General features: G+C 39.4%; 1 long non-coding RNA gene across 1 annotated transcript; it reads left to right on the top strand.

Annotated features, from left to right (window-relative positions):
• The first annotated feature begins 9,330 nt into the window (after positions 1-9,330).
• On the top strand, positions 9,331-20,170 carry LOC147648454 (uncharacterized). Its single transcript, XR_015280405.1, has 3 exons — positions 9,331-9,408; positions 14,265-14,322; positions 17,326-20,170. It is a non-coding gene; the product is annotated as an uncharacterized LOC147648454 (long non-coding RNA).
• Positions 20,171-21,583: the final 1,413 nt, after the last annotated feature.

Here is a 21,583-nt window from a genome sequence, read left to right as displayed (position 1 = left end):
GAGTACCTTTACCTGTATAATGAATAAAAATAACCCAGCATAAGACATTTGTTGTTCTTCAGTATCTGATATTACAAATGTAAAATACATTAGGAGACATATATTATGCCTTGTTGTATCTGAAATAAATAAATACAGACTTGTTTAAATGCCATGCAAAATCTGAGATTATAGAAGCCACTGAGAATATGTGTTTTTTTTCAGAAAATTACAAAAAATTTCAGCCCTAATCCTGAAAGAAGTTCCTTTGATTATAGAATTCAGGGTTTTTACTTGTTTAACCAGAGTTGGGATAGTCATTTAAACAATTGCTGCAGAATTAATTTTGTCCCAAATTTTTAATGTCAGGGAATGGTGTCAAATTGATGACTTGTAGGAGTAGCAATGTCAGACATTCCTGAGCCTAAGCAGTGACTTTTGTACAGATACCAGAGAATTGTTCTGGCTGGTCATAGATGAGGCTTTAAAATTTCTTCTTTATGTTCAAAGAAAATGGCAGAAAAGTCTTTGGAAGGGTGTATGGAATCATTGTCTTAATCTGTTTTGATTAAATTAAACTACCCCAGACACTGACAAAGGATAAAGTAATTAATTGTCACCTTCTACATGTTGGTGTCCACAGTTAATGCAAGTCCTTGCCTTCATCACAGTGTGGCTGGACTTCATAACTGCCATGAAGACCAAGTGAAGATTGTCCTTTCTAGAAAAACTTCCAGACACCTGAAGTTGTAAATGAATGCATCACACAGTACTTGTGCAGTGTGTATGAGAACACTACTGCCTACTCCATGAGTGGGTGATACTGCAGATGAAATTTAAGAATCGAGTAGATACCTCCTATAATACAAATATCCACCCGGAAGAGCATATGCCTTGTAGATCTTAATTTAAATTCAGCATACAATTATAAACTAAATCATCCACTTATTTACATAGATCTGGCTTCTTTGCTGAAGTCAAATGGTGATACTTCACTGGCTAGGCTAGAGTAGACTGATCTAGAGTCTTCTAGTAGGCTTGGCATCTGTAAACAACAGCCTTTGTTTGTGGTATAAGGCTTTGTATGTTGAATCAGCAAGCCAAACACATGCAATATTATGAAAAACAAGTTTGCAGTGGGAGTTGTGGTATACAGTCAAGGGCATTATAGCCTTCTTTTTTGGTGTAAATATGTACAGTTTTGCAGTAGTTTTTTTACTCATTACAGTGAGCCTGGAGAAAACATTTATTCAAGCCTCTTCTGTATATTTTCATTTCTTTCCTAATTTGTACAATCAAATCTGTCAAATACAAAATCTGGTACCTACTAAAGCTTAAATCAGTTGCTGTTTTGGGATTTAATTTTTTTTGGTTTTGGTAGCATCTAAAATTAAAATCATGTAAAAAGACTCAAAAAGTGTATGTCCCATTCCACATAAGCAGAGTCCCATGTTGACTGCAGCTCTGCGGGGTTCTCCAGCTCATTTGCAGAATCTGTGATACTTCTCCTGGAAACTGATATTGCAATGGAACAAGGCTATCTGTGCACATAGGTGGTGGCAGCAGGGCTGTGAAATGGAGCCAGACAGGTCTGTCCCAGCAAAGGTGGTCAAGCAACGTGGGCTGCAAGTGCTTCAAAAGGCCTGCTCCAGGAGGCTGATGGGGGACTGGGGCTGTGCAACCATAAGCTTCATGATTGTTTAAAGTAGCAGGAGGCAGGAAGAGCAGAAGTACTATTTGCGACAGCTTCATAATCAGGGCAGGTGCAATCGCTGCCAGCAAGCCCCCTCCATAACCCTGGCACCTCACTCAAGGGGTGAAACAAGCTCCAGTTCTTTGGAGAACATGGGCACGAAATCCTTCCTTGCTAAGAACATTACATGAGCTTCCTCAGCAAGCTACCCCAGGCTGTGCAGGACCATCTTATGGGTAGCTGTGGGCCAAGGTAAGCAGGGGTATTCTGTGAACGCAGAGCTTCACTAGGCTGCTGATCACAGGATTGCCAGGAAGGAGCATGGCAAGGCAACACAGCACTTAAGTCAACACAGGAGAGCCCTGAACATCATGGCCCTGCGACAGCAACTAGGAAAGGCAAAGGCCAAGACTTAAGGCAAAAAGGTGAATGGTCAAAAAAGGGGCACAGACTGCCATTAGAAGATAGGGGCAGAAACATTTTGTTTTTTATCCCTCTTTAGGCTAAACCCTCTCCATTTTTATTTTTTTATTTTTTCTCAGGTGCTGTCTTGTTTTCTTAAAGCATGTGATATGTAGAATGAAAGACTACAGACCTACTCCATGTGCCCTTTTTCTAAGTACAAATCCAGGTCCTGTTCTTTATTATTGAGGGAATATTGACAGTAGCACAGTGCTTCCAGTCTTTGTTCCTGTGACTGTGCTATGCTACCATTGGGTCTAACTGAGGTTCTAGCTTCAGAACTGTAGAAGCATCAAAGCTGGTTGGCACTTCTGGAGCACACACAGTCCCACCCCTGCCCAGAGCAGGTCAGCCACAGCAGGTTGCTTATGTCTGTGTGTCCAACTAAGTTGAAGTATTTCTAGGAATGAAGACTTCACAACCTCTCTGAGCAGCCTGTTTACAATCGCCCTCATTCAGCCTTCAATCAGTCACCCTCACAGTGAAAAAACTTTCCTCTTATTTTTGAAAGGAATTTTGTGTATTTTGATGTTTGCTTTTTCTGCTGTTACTGGGGACCAGTGAGAGGAGCCTGGCTCTGTCTTTGCTTATCAGATACTTACGTACAGTGATAAGATCTCCCTGGTATTTCTCCATGAGCAGCTCTCTCAGCCTTTCCTTCAGTGAGAGACTTGCTCCAATATGTTCATGTCTCACTTGTGCTGGAGAACTCAAGACTGTGCACAGCACTCTAGGTATCTCTCATCCAGGCTGAGCAGAGAGTAAGAAAGAAATCTCCCTGGCTGCTGGCAGCACTCTTCCTGATGCAGACTAGGAAGCTGTTGGCATCTGCTGTAACTGCATGTTGCTGGCTCATGTTCTACTCATCCTCCAGGCCCTCCAGATAATTTTTTGGTCAAAGCTGCTTTCCAGCTGGTCAGTCCTCAGCCTGTGGTGGCATGGAGGGTTATTTCCCTCCAAGCGCCAGACTTGGCATTTTCCCCTGATGTTTCTGTTGACCCATTTCTCCAGCTTGCCCAGATCTGTCTGAAGAGCAACACTTAGCTCAGTTTTGTAACATATGCAAATTTGCTAAGGTTGCACTCTTGTCCCACCACTTCTACACCCTTAATGAAATTGTTGAACAATAGTGGACTCAGTCTCAATCCCTGCAGCATACCAGTAGTGACCACCCCACACCAGCTGCTGTTCGTGCAAGTCACCTTAACTGTTTGAGCCTGAGATTGAGGTAAGGATGATACGTCTATAGTTTTCTGAATCATCCTTTGTGCTCTTCTTGAAGATGGGGGTGGCATTTGCTTTTTTCCAGTCTTCAGGAAGCTTCTCCAATTGCAGTGACCTTTCAAAGATACTCAAGAGTGACCTCACAAGGACAACAGCCAATTCACTCAGCACTCGTGTTCAACCCGTCCGGTCCTGTGGATGCATGAATATCCAGTCTATTTAAATGTTCTCTAACCTGCTCCTCCTCCATCAAAGATAACCATTCTCTATTCCAGTCTTTCTCTATGGTCTTAGTGAATTGGAATAACTATCTCTTATGACTGAGGTGAAGAAGGTAATGACTACTTGGCTTTTCCAATGTCCCTTCCAGATCCTTGACCATTCAGTAAGGAGCCCATATTTTCCCTTCTCTTTTTCCCAGTGATGAACCTGTAGAAAGCTTCCTTTTCCTCCCCATATCCCTCATCAGAGTCAACTTTCCTAACCCTTCATAAACACCACTCCTCACATTAGGATTTGCCTAGTAATCCTTAGCCATCAGGACCCAGCCACCTCATTACCCATACTAAGGCAGGGAACCATCCCAGGGAAGAGACTCATTCATCCTGACAGCTCTCTCGCATAAAAGATGATGTCCCCTCCTCACCTTCCCAGCCTGTCCTTCCTGCAGACCCTGAATCTGCCCATTGCCCATTGCAGTTCTTCCATTCTATGAGCTGTCCCAACATTCTCTCTGATCACCAAATCTTGTTTCAGGCCTTATACTTATTGTATGTTGGTGCTTTTAAGCACTAAGTAACTGTCACTGTCATGATGACTAACATATTATCATAATCTTTGTGAATCACAGAAATCCTATTGCATTTCAGTATTTGGACCACATTTCACAAGAATCTAAATACAATATATGTGATAAAAGTGCACTCTTACTTTACATCACTTCTAAGAAAATTCAAGAGTATATTTTCGGAATTTAGACATCCCTTATACAGAATTTCATGTCAGGTTTAAGATGAATGCCATTTTAAATGACCGTGATTAAGTGGATGTATCACAAATTAGAAGTTATTTCAAGTAACTGTGGCATGTTTTATCTTTTATTTTTGGCAAGGTGTAGGGGGAACAGTAAGATCTAGATTGTGCAAGTTGCTTACTGCCAAATTCAGTGTCTATTCAAATACAATGTTATCATCCAAAGGAGTACAAAGACAGTTTTTGAAGACAGGAGAACAGAAACACGAAGAAGTGTGAAGATTTTTCCAGGATCACACACAGAATCAACAGATCAAAAAATCTGGATCCTCATATTCTGTGTCTTGGTAAGAATATTTTACTTCTCTTATATAGATAGAATTATTACACAAGTTCACAAGGCACAGTTTAAACCAAGAATTTCATGACGCTGTTATTATCTCTATGTCCATTCAGAGTGTACAGTCTGTAAGTTGTGGTTGATGGCTGCAGAGACACAAGAAGCAATTTTGGCATGCAGTCCAAAAAGTGTATGTTCATAGTCTCACTATGGACAGAATGGAAGGAGTTTGGTTAAAATGAGTGCAGGTCTTGTCCAGGCAATGGAAAGGGAATTGTGGTGGAATGGTAGGTATTTTCAGCTCAATACCCAAAACCGTATTTGTTGCAAAAGTGAGTATACAGTATCTACCAAAAGCAGAAGCTAGAGTCCTCACTGCCTATGCAGATCACAGGAAGATTAGTTGCCACAGGAGGGATTCACTGCCCCTTATGGAGGTAAAAAACATTTAGCTTTCAGGCTACCCACTGTACACAGTGTTGTGCTCTTAAGCCTTTCATTCAGGTAGAACAACAACATAGAAACAACATGGAATCACAAAATCATATGGTTTGGAAAAGACCTCTAAGAGCATAAAGTCCAACGTTAAACTCCATTGCCAAGTTCACCATTAAACTTGTCCCCAGGTCCCACATTTACACACCTTATAAATCCCTCCAGAGCTGGTAACTTCACCACTTCCCTGGGTAACCTGTTCCAATGCTAAGCCTCCTTTTCTCCACCCTAAAAACCTCCAGCTCCCTCAGCCACTCCTCATAGGGCCTGTGCTCCATACCCGTCCCCCGCTTCATTGTCTTTCTCTGGACATGCTACAACATTTTCATGTCCTTGAAGTGAGTGAGAACTGGACTTGAGGTGTGGCCTCACCAGTCCTGAGTACAGGGGAAAAATCCCTGCCCTTGTCCTGTTGGCCACACTATTGCTGGTACAGGCCAGGATGCTGCTGGACTTCTTTGCTACTTTGGCACACCCTGGCTCATGTTCAGCTGCTGTCACCAGCACCCCTAGGTCCTTTTCCTCTGGGCAGCTTTCCAGCCACTCTGCCCCAGCCTGTGGCACTGCCTGGGGCTGTTGTGACCCGAGGGCAGGACCCAGCTCTGGGCCTTGTTGAACCTCACAGCACGGCCTTGGCCCATGATCCAGCCTGTGCAGATCCCTCTGCAGAGCCTGCCTGCCCTCCAGCAGATCAACACTCCCACCCAGCTTGGTGTGATCCAGTGTTAGTGCACTCAATTCCCCATCCAGATCATCAATAACAATATTAGGCAGAACTGGTCCCAGTACTGAGCCCTAGTGAACAAACACCACAGGTGACCAGCCACCAGCTGGATGTAACTCCATCCACCACTATTGATGTACAAAATACTCGCTCGCGGTGAAAGACCAGGTTCAAGCTGTTCAGGTATAAGCAGCTTATTACATGGGTAAAGAGAGGGAGAGACCCGTGTCCGCTGCCAGCCTCGGCGTACACGTGGTCGGGGGGAGGGGAGAGAGTGCAGGGAGACCAGGAGAGGTTAAAGAGGGGGAGGGAAGAAACAAGAGCAACAGAGGGAGAGTGGGGAGAACTAGGGAGGCTTAGGAGAGGGGAGGAGGACAAGAGAGGGGTAAGAAAGGGAAAAACCAAGAGGGTAAGAGTAAGAGTGGGAGAGGGGGAAAAACAAGAGAGAGAGTGCGGGGAAAAACTAAGAGGGTAAGGGAGGGAGAAACTAGGAGGGTAAAAGTAGGGAAAACAAGAGCGGGGTAAGAGCAGGGGAAAATTAAGAGAGCAAAGTTCCTGCTGCAATACAATGTATGTCTTTCTATAGTGAATATTCTAATTCCCAGTAACCAATCACTACAAGATGCACCCACTAAAGATTTTACATACAGCCTATAAGAATCACTACATTAATGTATAGTGTTGCAATTCAAACTCTAAAAGCTTTACAAATTCTTCCCTTGCTTCTTGACCTTTGGACTTTCTATCAGCAGAAGGACATTGTTTCATCAATAGGGATTCTCCTTTAGCTGGCTAGGCTATTGTTCTTTGGTCATATAGTAACTAGTACTCAGCATCTTATGACTCAAAGCAAACTTTAATTTCTATTTTGATTCTAGGCTTCATATTTTCAGAATCTTCTGCCAAACAATCATATTCATAAGGTTTCCCTGTTTCATCCTCCCCAACACACCACCACTCTTTGGGCCTGGCCATATAGCCATTTTGCTTTCACAGTGTACAGTGCACCAATCCAAGACAATTTCTCCAAGAGAATGCTGTTGGAAATGGTGTCAGAAGATTTACCAAGTCCACATAGACAACATCCACATCCTTTCTCTCATCTGGTAAGCATACCAGTCTGACACAGAAGGAGATTGGGTTGGTCAAGGAGTACCTGCCTTTCACAAATCCATACTGACTAGCTCTGATCCTTCTGGTTGCTCTACAGTTGCCACATGATGAGACTTGGGATGATCTATTCCATGACCTTCCATGCCACCAAAGTCAGGCTGACAGGCCTGTAGTTCCATAGGTCCACTTTCCAGCTCTTATAGATGGAAGTCACATTTGTCAAAATCCAGTCAGCTAGACTCTCTTGGGTAGCCAGTACTGCAAATAAATCATGGAAAATATCTCAGCAAGCACTTCCACCAGATCCCTTAGTACATCTGGTTGCACCCCATCTGGCCTCATAGACCTGTGTGTCTAAGTGATGTAGCAAGTCAGTGACTGTTTCCCCTTGGATTGTGTGAACTTCATTCTGCTCCCCATCCCTGTTTTCCAGCTCAGGCAGCCAGGTACCCTCAGAACACTTTGCCCTGCCATTAAAGACAGAGGCAAAGGTGTCATTAAGTACCTCAGCCTTTTTCTCATCCTTTGTCACTATTTTTCTCCCAGCATCCAGTAAGGGATGGAGATGCTCCTTAGCCTGCTTTTGTTGGGAATATATTATAAAAACATTTTTCATTGTCTTTTATGACAGTAGTCAGATCAAGTTCTAGTTGGGCTTTGGGCCTTCTAATTTTCTCCCTGTATAATTTCATGACATGTTTTGTAGTCCATCTGAGTTGCATGCCCCTTCTTTAAAAAGGCTTAAACTCTCCTCTTTTTTTCTTGAGTTCCAGATGAAGCTCCTTTTTCAGCCAGGCTGGTCTTCTTCCCCAGCACCTTGTTTTTTGCTACATGGGGAGAGCCTGCTCCCATGCCTTTAAGATTTCCTTCTTGAAGAATGTCCAGTCTTCCTGGACATCTTTGCCTTTCAGGACTGTTTCCCAAGGATTTCTGTCAATCAATGTCCTAAGGTCCTCCTTTTCCAGAGGGCAAAGGACTGTTTGCCCTCTGGAATTCCCAGGTAGCAATTTTGCTGACCTCCATTCTTTTCTCTCTGAGAATTGAAAACTATCATTTCACAGTTGCTGTGCCCAAGACAGCCAACCATCACATCACCCACCAGTCCTTCTTTGTTCATTAACAGTTCTAGCAAATGCGTTCCCTAGACTGCTCACTCACCAGCTGTGTCAGGATGGTATCTGCCACACGCTCCAGAAACCTCTTGGGCCGTTGTGTTCCAGCAGACATCTGTTGAGTTGAAGTCCCTCACAAGAACAAGATCTAATGCTTGTGAGACTTCTCCAAGGTGCTTATAGAATATTTAATCTGCCTCTTATCTTGGTTGTTTGGTCTGTAACAGAAACCCACCAGTATATCTGCTCTGACTTCTTCCTGATTCTTACCCATAAACCTTCAACCCTATCACCACAATTATTAAGTTCTAGATAATCAAAACATTCCCTAGCACACAGGGGCTACCCCACCTCCTCCCTTGTTTATCCTTTCTGAAGAGTTCATAGCCTTCTTTTGCAGCATTCCAGTTGCCTGAATCATCCCACCATGATTCTGTGGTGTTGTCTATGCCATAGTATTCCTGCTGCATAGTGGCTTCCAGCTTCTCCATTTCTTGTCCATGCTGTATGCATTGGTGTAGAAGCAGTTCATTTGGGATCCTGATCCTGTCACCTTTCCAGGGAGAGAAGCCAGCTGCTTATGTCACGATTCTCTGGCACATCTGTGGTTTCTAATCCATCAATAGCCCTCATGTCTTTGCTATTGCATGGTCTTGGTCTCCTACATCTATTGAGATGGCCACGTGAGTGACCTTGCTAGTACTCCACCCCTCAAATAATGTCATGCCACCCTTAAGCTTATGTCTAGCAGGCCCCATTTTATCCCTTTCTCCTTCAAATCTAGTCTAAAATTCTCTCAATGAGTCCTGTTAAATCCTGTGCAAGTTTCTTTTCCTCCTTTGTTTCAAGTGTACCCCATCTCTTGCCAGCAGGCCTGGTGTCATGTAAACAAACCCATCATCAAAGAACTCACAATTTTTCCAGTGACATCAAGCTCAGAGCCAGGTATTGGTTTATGATTTTCCTGTTTCTTCTCTCATCATTCCCTGCAAGTGGTAGGAGAGAGGAGAACAAACACTGCCTGTGCTCCTGATCCTTTAACCACTCATCCCAAGGCCCTAAAATATCTCCTTTGCCCATGGACAGAGACCAGCAGAGCCATGAGGCTCTGATCCCCCCTGCTCACTGTTACACATTGTGTATTTGTGAACAAAATCCTGAGAAGGACAGAAAAAGCAACACGAAGGTGTTTGTTTCTACAAATCAGAATGAAGAGGCCTGTATGAGGAGGGAGAGAATATGTCCTAAAACAAGGCAAAACAAGACAAACAGGAAGAAATAGTATAGGCAGCAGGTGAGCATTTTGACAGACTATTTTTTAGTAGTATTAAGTTCAAGGATAGTAAACAAAGAAAATAAAATACCAATATTTGTTATGTTACATGTCTTTTTGCCTATTGCAACTTGTTATCCTTCACCTCTTTTGATACATGGTGCGCTTTTGCTGTGTTACCCCTAGTAGCAGGATGCAGGCATTGCATGTTACTTTTGATGCAGACAGCAAAGATGTTATGGTGACTGTAAATGATGGGGTGTTGGGTGTCCCTTTTGTATGTAAAGATTTTGGCATAATAGATGAACTACTGAGGCAGCTCTAAGTTTAAAATTAAAGTTTGATTCTGGCATTTCTTGAATTCTAAGCATAACTTCACAAATTTAATATTCTTTCAACCCAGTTTTTCTGTAGAGAATGTTAAAAGAATCAGCAGTAGAGATAATTCTGTCGTGTATATTCATAGCCAATTAGAGCTCTCTTCAACTTTTAGAATACTCATGCATGATTATATGTAATTCTCTGTTTACAAACCCAAAGAGCCAGGAGGATGCCTTCAGAAAAAAAATTGTTTATTTGTTTATGCACTTTCCATAGTTGAAGGGATAGGATTCTAGAACAAAACTATTGTACATTTATATTTAATTCTAATATATACTTTCTTATAAACATAAGGCATCCTGGTTTTAATACTAGAATATTTCTTTTTTACAAATTCTCATACAAGAATTCTTTCTTTGTAATTACTTTGGGTTTTTTGGTTTGTTTTGGGGTCGGGGGTTTTTTTGTGTTTATTTTGAGGTTTAGCATTCTGGGTTTTTTGGTTTTTTGTGTTTGGGGCTTTTTTGGTTTGGTTTGGTTTGCTTTGGGTGGTTTTTTTTGGGTTTTTTTTCTTTTTTTTTTTGGTAAATTCCTTGGAGATCTCAAGATTATTGCAGCTCTATTTTTTATTTCACATTTTGTATGTTTTTAATACAATATATGATGCAAAGTCAATGGTATTCTATTGGATTCTTCACTCAATATTTATTGCACTTTTCTTGTCTGGGTTCAAACAGACTTAATCAAAACATGAAAAGCAATTTCTCTTGTGCTAGCCCTTTTGATTAAGTCTCTAGGCTCCATGCTTATGAAATCTATATAGTTATTAGTTTACTTAGCATGATAGTTAATTTCAAAGTATGATCTTTTCACTTTTCACCAAAAAACTTAGAGTGTATGCTAATAATTAAAGTAAATTCTATCTGAAAAGTGACTACATAATATGGCACCTTTTTTATTAGACAAGGACTCTATATACAGACAAGACAGATATGATATGAACCCTGGAGATCTCATAAGCACGGTGAGAAGAACAGGGGGAGAGCTAAATAGGAGAGGAGGAAAAACTAACCTTCACAAGTATAAGCCCTGTAGGACTTCCTGTCCTTCTACTGAGAGAAGAGCCCAGTTGCCCCAAAAGAAAAAAAGGATTAAAAGAAGACGCTGGGATTTTGCAGTGTTAGCTTGTTTTTTGTGCTTCAGTAGGAAACAAATAGCTTGGGAGCCAGCTTAGGATGCATTTAACCATTGCAGAAGGTAGCATGCCAAGCACTGGCTTTATCCACTACTTTTCAGCCCTCTGTTTGGATACTGGAATGTGTTTATGCTTTCTCAGGGGATATTTTGACAATAGTAACCCAAATATAAGTGACTGCAGTGATAGGAAGACAGAGGCTGAGTATAATTCAAGAACTAATCAGAAATAATTAAAAGGAGAAGAGGAAGGTACCTGTGTGATACTGTGGGGGTAACAAGATGCACTGTGGATGGCAGCTTGCTGCTACCATTGCTGGCTGCTAGTTTATGGAAAGTGTAGTTCTATTGTTCTCCTTCATAGCCCCAGCAAGTGTGCCTGGCAATGCCTGAAAGTAAAAAAAGTTGCACTGAAATTTTGAACGCATAATGCAGCAAGTGGCCTCAGTGTTCTTTCTTTTCTATATGATGGGTTTGTGTGAGCACACAAGTCCTTTTCTAATCAATCATTGTCAGAAGAAAGCTAGCTCAGCACTTTTCGGAAGCCTCCCCAGGAGACTCTCTCAAAAGTCATTCTGAAATCTTGGAGTAAATTTTCAAATATAAGAAAGTTTGAGTTCTTACAGCAGTCCAAAGCAAACTAAGCATAAAACTGTCAAGCTTTCTGCACCAAGCTTCCATTGCATATGAAAATTTAACAATGTAAAACTGTCCTTAAGGACACAAGTGGTCTCTGTCAGTCCTGCCTCTGCTGTTTCTAAACCTTTGAAAAGCTCACACCTCAACTCCAATTGTAACTTCTCTGTGCAAAATGCTGAATTTCATTTTCTGGTATTTTAAAATATCTATATGGCTACAACCAGCACATACCAGTAATAGAAAAATCAAAGAAGTGGTAAAGCTGAACACCAGTTAATGACATGCAACCATTCTGAGCTATCACAGTTCCATTTTGTCAAGGTGTCAGTTTCCCAAAAGAGCTGGACAAAGGAATAGTCACACAGTATCTGGGACCAGCACCATCAAAAGAGAAAGTAGGGAACAAATCAAAACAAATAGGTTGCTAATGGCTCTTTCAGCCTCCAAAAATGGCTCTACAGATTCTACTGTGTCTCCTGCTGAGAGAAATTATAGGAAACTCTGTTCTAATCTTTCCTGTTTGTCAGGGCCAGAAGCTATGCCACATCTGCTGCCTGGCAGGTAAGTGTTCATAGAGACCATTAGCCCACTCTTCGTCTCTAATAGCCACATTTATAAGAACTTCAAATAATTATCTGTCAGTCTTAAGAGGTAAAAATAAGTGGCAGAATGTTTAAAGACTTCCCAGCAAAACTGTATAGGAACCTTAAGTAATCCTGATGCTGCTAGAACAATTTCATCTATTGTTATCTTTGGAAATCTGATGTAGAAACCAGTTAGAAAGTTTCTAGTGTAGGAGTATTAATTTAGTAGTAGTATTTCCACTTTCACAGGAGTAACAAAGTGAAAGAGAAAAAAATAAAAGAACAAATTGTAAGGAAATATTTTTTCAGCTTCATTCCTATCATGACATTCATGGATATTGATTTAAAAAACTAATATTGCCAAAGTAGCCAAGTGAAAATAACTAGTCACTACTTCCAGAAAATACTGTTAGTAGTTTTTAAGAATTTTAAAGGGATTATACTTATTCAGCCTGTATTTACCTTGGCAAGTGTTCTTCCTGAGTCACACATTCCCAAAATGGAGTAATGTTTAAAGGTCAAAATACAGCCTTGAATACATGTGAGATATTTCCTCCATTTGCAGAAGGGCAGCTCCTTTAATCCCTAGCCATTACAAGACAAACAACCTGCCTTTTCATCCTTCTAAACATGATTAGAGTCCTGCAACATTTTACTCAGTCTTGCCTCCAATTACTTTACAGTTTTTCCTTTGTACTCCTGTTTCTCATTTACTTACCATCTCTTCTCACTTTAGGGTTCCAGTGTACATTTTCCAACATCCCTTTTGCTTCTCACACTTTCTAACCAGCATTTCACAGTGCCCTGTTCAAATCAACTATCCTCCCTATACACAGAATGACAGCAAATCCTGGTAATGTTGGTCTCTGTTCTATTTTAAAAAAAAAAAATCCATACAGGAAGTACTTTAGCATCAACTTAACTTCTAAGAATGCCTGTTTACTGAAAATTCAGCTGCAATAATTTAGCACACCTACATATGTATGATGATTCTCTGACTTGGGGAAAGCAACACTTTGCTTTTAAGCTAGCAGAGAAATACCAGGATATCGAAGCTCAAAGGCTGCTGCTGTAATGTATCAACTAAACTTGGGATAGTTTTTGTTAATTCATATATAACCTGCATGGGGTTTTTTGCAGTCTGAATTTTCCACTGAACTGTACTAGCTTACATGACTTAATCAGAAAACAAATACTAATTTTAGAGAAAAAGTGTCTATTCAGTTGACTTCAGCTCTGCAGAAAGTAATGGAAATGGATGGACTTTTGGGTGGAAAAGGAGACTGCTTTGGGGCATTACCAATTACATGCCAAAATATACACACCAAGGCTTTTCATTACTGCTAACATAAATAAATTAACAAATGAAGATAATATACATTTCCTACAATGACCTGTAAAAAGCTGGAACGAGTCCATGTGCAAACCATGTGCATTGCAATAATAAAGATAAAGATAGTTAATAATGATAATAATGATAATAATAAAATTTTAAGTAAAGATGGAACTAAGAAGCATTTAACCATTTCTCTTTGAAGAGGGTTATGTAAGACTGTGGGATGACACAAATGACAGCATTTATATAGGCCAAAGTACAGCACTAAAACAGCTAAAATAGTTCAGAATAGAACTATTCTACTAAATGTAGTTTTCTACATACCAAAAACTGATGCAAATTTACATTGGAGGAAGCCCTGCTAGGGCTCACTAAAGTTTCAAAGGTTGCCTTAGCATCTGATTTATGTCATCTGTTACCAGCTGTTAAGCGTAAAGGGAATGGCTCATTCACTGAGCTTGACTTGGGGACCAACGGCTGCTTTGGAGCCTGCTGTTCACTCACAGCTAGCTTAAATGCCATTAGCTTCCATGAAATGAATATTTGGCATCACTAGAATAAAAATGTCTATTAGGATTAATACAGTTACTGCAGTAATACTGAACCACAGTCCTTTCATAGCAGTCTAAAGAGTCCCTTTGACACAAAGATCTAAAAAAAGCCATATTGTGACCATAAGATGAGAGGTAGACAAAGCAAAATCAGCTAAAAGTGAGAATACTCTGATTTAATTATTCTGCCAATGCACAAATTTAATTAGATTTTTTTACTTTAAATTATGCATATTTACTTTTTCATTCCAGTGAAAACAGAGGAAATGATGACATTAAATGACTGAAGGGTGAAGGTGACTTGAGACAGGTAGGAGAGATTTTAGTACAATCAACAAAGCTTAGCACATAAGAGTTAAGTATTCAGTGAGGTTTCTCACAGGTATTTCCATTTTTATATAGTAGTGGCTTTGGTGGAGGCCTGAGAAAACAGAGAGGAGAGGGATCAGATGAAACTATGATTTATAGCATTCATGATCTGACTGCATTGGCCTTCAATGTACTGAAGGAGCTGTGAAACTTGCACTAAGCAGGCAAAACCCCTCCAGCTTGGTCTACAAGCCAGGGGGACCTGTGCAGACTGTGTCTGATGTTTTCCAGTAGTATTTGTGCTACAGTTATTATTGAATTTATGTACTTGGAAAATGTTTGGCCACAGATGTGAAATAAGTAATGAAATAATTGGGAGAAAATTTATTTCATTTCCCGTAGATTATAAAATGAATTAGTTTAGTATTTGAGAGGATAGGTCATGATTTGATATTAAAATGGAGAGTGGCATATTAAGCACTAGTTATTACCAGCTAGCACTAGCTTACCTGCACAGTCTTGTGGAGACCTGTGAGCTAGCTGGCATTGCATCCAGTGAGCTCACATTGCAGAATAGTTCATGACAGTACTGTCATTAATCTTGCAAAACCTCAGGCAAGCATATTTTAAAGAACAAGAATGGTCCCAAAATCTGAACAGTCTCAGCATGTCTTCATAGAAGATGTGGTCCAGCCCTCTGGTCATGTTCATGGCCTTCTGGACTTACTCCCATAGAAGTTCTATAGCTGGATGCAGCACGCCAGGTGGGGGTCTCATGAGGTCAGAATTGAGTGGCAGAATCCCCTCCCTTGCCCTGCTGGGATTTGGCTGTAACCCAGCATATGGTTGACTCTCTGGGATGCTAGAGCACACTGCAACTTCTCATCTACCAACACACTCAAGTCCATCTCTGCTGGGCTGCTGTCAGTCCATTTATCATCCAGACTGTATTCATGTTTTGCATTGACCTAACTCAGATGCAGGACTTAACACCTGGTTGTACTGAGCTTTGTAAAACTCACACTGGTCCATTTCTCAAGCTTGTAAAGATCCCTCTGGATGGGATTCCTTCTCTCTAGAATATCAACTGCAACTAGAGTATAAATTAAGCTTGCAATTGTCAGCAAATTTGCAGAGGATGTGCTCAATTCCACTGTCCATACTGCCAATAAAGATGTTAAATAATACTCATCTCAGTACCGATCCCTGAGAGACCCAGGTAATCCCTGGTCTCCACCTGGACATCAAGCTGTTGGCTGCATTTTTTGAGTCAAACATCCAGCTAATTCCTTATCCACCAAATATTTCACCCATGAAATCAATGTCTCCCCAGTGCAGAGACAAGGTAGTATGGGACAGTATCAAATGCTTTGCATGAGGACAAGTGGATTATGTCAGTTATTCTTTCCCCATCTACAAATGCTGTAACCCCATTAGAAGACCACCAAATCAGGCAGGCACAATTTGCCCTTAGTGAAGCTGTGTTGCCTGTCACCAATCACTTCCCTGTCTTCCATACACCTCAGCATAGTTTCCAGGAGGATTTGCTCCACTATCTTGCCAGGCACTGAGGTGAGACTGACTGGGTCTCATATTGCAGTTCCCTATGTCCTCCTTTTTAATCCTTCTAAAAAATGCGAATTATGTTCCTCTTTTTCAGTCACTGAGAACTTTACCAGTTTGAGTGAAGCAGTATCTCCTTTAACTTTGACAAATCTCCTTGTTTAGCCTGATGGGACCATTACTTTCTCTAGGGATTGCTGCTTTTTTTTAACAGAACACAATCCATCTGTCCCGTGTAAAGAAAGCTAAAGTAGATTGTATTTTTTTTCTCAGTCACTATTTATACCCTGCTTAAGTACAACTCCTTTAATTGCTGGACATATGTAATTGTTTCTAAAATTATACTTGAAATATTTATAGAAATCTTCAATTCTATTAAAAATTTAGAGTACCATATTCATAAGAAGTGTTCACAGCATAACACACCATGCTATTCCTAGTTCATGCAACCATCCCCAAACAAAACTAAATATGGGAAATAAATACATGTTGAAGTCACTCACAGTATATACAGGCATGTCGGTAGTTTAATACAATGTCAAAGTCCTTATTGGGTAATGTAGACAATTGATATTTAAAACCCAAACAAATTCACATGGATTAGGTTAATCTATATGATATGATAATACTTCTGAACTTTGTTGCAAGGGACCTAATGGTAAAATCAGAGTTTCTTGTGCATTTAATATATTGAGACAAGTATAGTTTCTAAAATACACTGTGTAGAATAAGGAATAGGTTAATCTGTCTCTGCTTGAAATCTGTTTTTTTAGGTGAAATCTGTTCTGTTGTATCTATTTATCATGTTTTTTTCTCAGACCTTTTCAGTTCAAAAAGCAGTGAAGATTTTGAAACTTATTTTACACTTTTATAATGGTTAAATCACCAAAGATATTGTGCAATATATATAGAATAAGTGATCTTAGAAAGAATTGATCTTAGAATATATTTATAGGTAATAGGATTTTAAAGAATTTCTGAGGCATTTTGGAGGAGATATATATATATATATATATATATACACAAAGGTACCATCTAAAACGGTTTTGAGAAATTTGATAATTTTTTTTTCATTAGTGTGAATTATTCCAAACTACACAAAAGGACTAGATGAAGTCTGCTTAGGCATTCATTAAAATTACTGCATCACACATACCAACTGAAATGATTGAAACCTTTCAAAGCTCATGCTTACAGTAAGTGGAGAAAACACACATTATTATCTGTCTTCTGCACGGGACATGAAGACATGAAAATCAAGGTTAAATTCATTAGAATGAACTTAATTCCTGAAAAAAGTTAATAAATTAATTAGGTAAGGGGGAGAAGTATGGCTAAGACTGGAATACGCTGTTTTTGAGCATGTGTAACTTCAAGCTAAAGAATGCTTCGTTAAGAGTAAACATCTTTCCCCTCTGTCAAATACCTCTTTTTTTTTCAGTTTTTGTCATGATCTTCACTCATGGTGATGCTAAAGAAAAGGTAAGAAGCTGCAATGGATAGGAGCCTCTATCTTTTTACCTTAAGTGATAGTAGTAGTAACAGTAATTATAGTAGCAAAACATTTACTATAAAGTGAGATATAAGCACACAAATATATGGTAAGAAATCAAGCTTTTGTATTAATGCAGTAAAGCTATACTATTAAAATGTAAATCTCATAGGACTGTTCCTTCTGCCCATCTTTGCTGCTACCATGTGATATCAACAAAAAATTTATCTTTAGTTTTTCGGCATGATGGTCTTGATTCCACATTACCGCTTGATTTTGATCTTATAATTCTGCCAAATCAAAAACTCTCACAGAAGGAAGGAAAATAAATCTGGTATTACAGAGTATCACCCTTGTATAAGACATTTCTCATTACACCAGCAAAACATTTCATTATACATTTAAAATTTGCTTTTGGCAAGGCAGCAGCTCTACAGAGAAGTCATGGCTGTTGAACAATAGTGAATAAAGGTCTCCACACTTTTCCCCACCTGCTTTTCCAATTGTTAAAATAAAAATAACAACTCTGTGAATGAAAATTTATTTTATACAACATTGCCTTGCAAAAACCATTTTTGGTGTTGTTAATTTAAAATTTCTTGATTTGAAATCCCCTCAGTGCTGATTACATCCTGCAAACTTTATTCTCTTGAGATTAGTCTTCAGTAACACAGCTGTTAACTGACAGAAACTTAAATATGTCCTGTACCTTTGCATTATTGCAGCATAACAGAGGTGACTGGGCCATGCCCCCAAAAGATCTTGTTAACAGCTGATGGGTAATGCTGCCAGGTCCAACCTCTTCCTAGCAGAAGAAATTGAGAGATACATAAATTGCTTGTTCTTCTAAATTGCTGCTGGGTTTAGATTAATAGTTTCAAGGCTATTACTTCAGGATTCTCAGTTCACCAGCATACACACTTAACCAACAGCCAAGCAATAAATCAAAGTAAGTATCACTTACAGATTATCCACATAAATTTAAAAACCAAAACTTATTCCTGGTCAAGACAACACTTTGAGGCTATTGACTTGTCGCCTTCAGTTTATTTAGTTGATACTTTTCTAGTAACTAGAAGATGTATCAAGCTTAAATGAGGAAAAGAAGTTACTTCTCAAAATCGTTCAATTCTTGGCATATGCATGGAAACAAATTTTTTATCTCATTCTCTGAAAGGAATCATCAGCTGTTTGACTGCTGATCTTCTTGATGTTCAATTAAATCAGTGCTGGCTAGAGACTCTTCACTGAAAGAGGCAAGGGCCCTGGCTCTGATGCATTCATAAGAGACGCTAAAAACTAATATGATTTAAAAAGACTGTGAAGATTAAGACAATATAAAAACAATGCTCAGTAGCTGTGACAATGTACATGGAGCTGTAGCTCAGGAGCACTATTTTCCTTTCACTGAGACAAACACTGAAGGAAAAAGTAAACAAAACTATACAGTTTGAATTGTTGTCCCCACCTTCTTATCTTAAGGCCAGACAGAAACAAGGGATGGAGTGTGTATTACTTCAAGATCTTATAGTCAGATTAATGGTTAAATGTTACTCTGAAGATAAATATATCAACCATGTACATCTACCACCTATTGAACACTAAGTGCCTTACTGCTCAGAGCTGCTTTCAAGCAGCTCCTATTGCCGTCTGGATGTGTATATCAGGTCCTCATTAGAAGTGTCTTTCCTGGTTATTTCAGAAATTATAAAATGCGAAAGGTACCAGGAGACTTGAGCCCAAAGGCAGCGCACCTGTTACTAGCACAGTGAAATCAAATACCATTCTGTGCATATTTTGCTCACCATAACCACAAAATAAACATTTCCCTGCATTTTACCCTTAACATAAAACAAGAAAAATTCTTCCAAGATTTTGACAGACTACCTTTGTGCAGCATATCACCTGGAGAAATATGTGCTAATCAGCCTCTCTGAGTTTTTTTAGGCATATTGGAGAAATGAATGGAAATTAGGATTGCTTAAGAAGACCATATGGAGATGCATAAAATCAGAAGATGACGTATGTTCTGTGTACTTTGTAAACATCCAGAGGAGCTGATTTTACTGTGATATCTACAACTATCAGGGCAGCATTAACTCTTCATTCACAATCAGAATTACTCATTTTAATATTAATGTTTTGGCTTGTGGCCTGCCATGTGAAAAAAAATGAACCATTGTTACTCAGTAAAGTCAAACTTGAGGATGGTGGTCAGAGAACCTTCCTTGTCCTATTTACTCAAAGCCTCAAAAACAAAGTAGACATGAAATTCATCATATGAAAAAAGCCAGTGCTCAGACATGTATCATAAATTTGAAGAATAAATTATTATTCTTCACTCATATGAGTGATTCTCAGAAGTTTTTATACCATATTTATTCTTTCAGTTAATCAGATTCATGAATCTCCCTTTTAAAATAAAGACAATGGATTGATCACAGCCCTCATATACAATGTACATCTTCAAGCTGAGAGATTAAGTGGAAGTACTCTTTAGTAATAAATGGATGAACTGCATATTTATTTCACCAGAACAATAATGGAAGAAAAAACTGTCAGCCTGATTATCATCTGCAAAGATGTACTTCATGTACCTCAGCGCTGAAGATGATGAAAATAGACATGTTTACATTAGCATTACCTTCAGTCCAAGCATGAATTATAGGGTGTTTTACTGTTGTGAACAAGATGCTCTGAAGCAAAAGCACATCACTGTAAAATGATACCATTCATCATGACTGAGGAAAGAAAAAAAAAAAAAAAGAAAAAATAAACAGCTTGTGCTGACAAACATTGTCAGTTCTGTGTTCTGTCTTCTCCTGACTTGTGCACTTTGGTAACATGATGTAAAAAAGCTGTATTCTTGCATGTTCATGTTTTGTTCAAGTACCATCTGCCAGGGACTGGGAAAAGCTGACTGGGTGCCTGCAAATGCAATTTCTGCCGAGAAACTTCTCTACTGACTGCAGGAAAGGCAGCTCCACCTACTGACATCTCTGTCTGCTTTTTAAACGGTGGAAGGATTACTTAAAAGTGGCATCAAGTCTCATTTCCCAGAGGAAATCCTGTCCCCAAAACACTGGCAACTAAGTTCTGAGCTCTAAAGCTAGAAGTCAACATTGAGGTGTATTTTCTGTCTTAAGATACCTCAATCATCCCATAGATGCAGTTACTTAAAACATGATTTTCTGATAGTATGAGAGCTTTAGAAAGCAGTACCCTAGCACGCTTAAAATGAGATATCAATTTGACTTTAACCATGATCTCTCTGGAAACAGCGTATGTCTATCTCTTCACTTTTGGTCTCATATTTATCTGTATTGCAAGTGTTTAAATATTTGTCTTTATAACCTAGCCCATAATAATCCTCAGAGGTGTTTCAAAAGATTTTCTTGAAAAATTTCTTTTGAATTGGCAAACTTTTGTCAGGTTTTTTTCTGATGCAACATTACTGTACTTGGTACATCGGTGTTTTTTTCAAGACAATACCTAATGCATGGTCAATGCCAGAGGCAAGTAACACTTGACTTGGACAGTATCAGGATTTGGAAGTAGATGACTCACACCTTTGGAGCAAAACTTGGTCCATGACCTCACAAAGAGTGCTCGGACTGCTTTAGAACAAGTCAGAGAAACTAAAAGCACACCTTTCAAGTGGCCAGATGTGGAAAAGATGAAAATATCTGTTGTGCCCTGAACAGCCTAGACTGACTGCTGTAATGAGATGTTTGGGTGGAAATGTGAGTGAAGTGAGCTTGATCTGAATGCTAATGCAGCTGTAAGTAGAGCTGACCTCATTTCTACTGACTGAGTGGATGGGAAATGAATTTACACAACCTTTATTCTGCTTTTCCTGGGAGGGGATGATGTCAAATATACATGCATCCCAGATTCTTACAAAAAAATAATTATTTTTTGAAATTGCAATTTTGCCCCCAGATTTTGCAGACTTTTGAATAATTTGGCTTAATTTTCTCAGAAAAATAAAACTTCTAAGTCAAAACACTGCCTTGCTGATTTTGTTGTATGAGTACTCCCTTTCACTATTTCAGTTTTTTTTCCCTAGTTTGATTCATATTTATGAAAGTGAAAATTAGCTTATCCAGTGTTAGTGATAAGCACTGGTCAGTCCCTTAATATATCCAGTAGATGGCTAGTCAGCTAAAAGCAACTTGTAGTGGAATATTGATCACAACTTGCAAGA

The sequence above is a fragment of the Cyanistes caeruleus genome, chromosome Z, assembly GCF_971803275.1.
Source record: "Cyanistes caeruleus chromosome Z, bCyaCae1.hap1.1, whole genome shotgun sequence".
In the NCBI taxonomy this organism is placed as follows: Eukaryota; Metazoa; Chordata; class Aves; order Passeriformes; family Paridae; genus Cyanistes; species Cyanistes caeruleus.
Note: the sequence above shows the minus strand (reverse complement) of the source record. Positions and strands in the feature narration are given on the sequence as shown.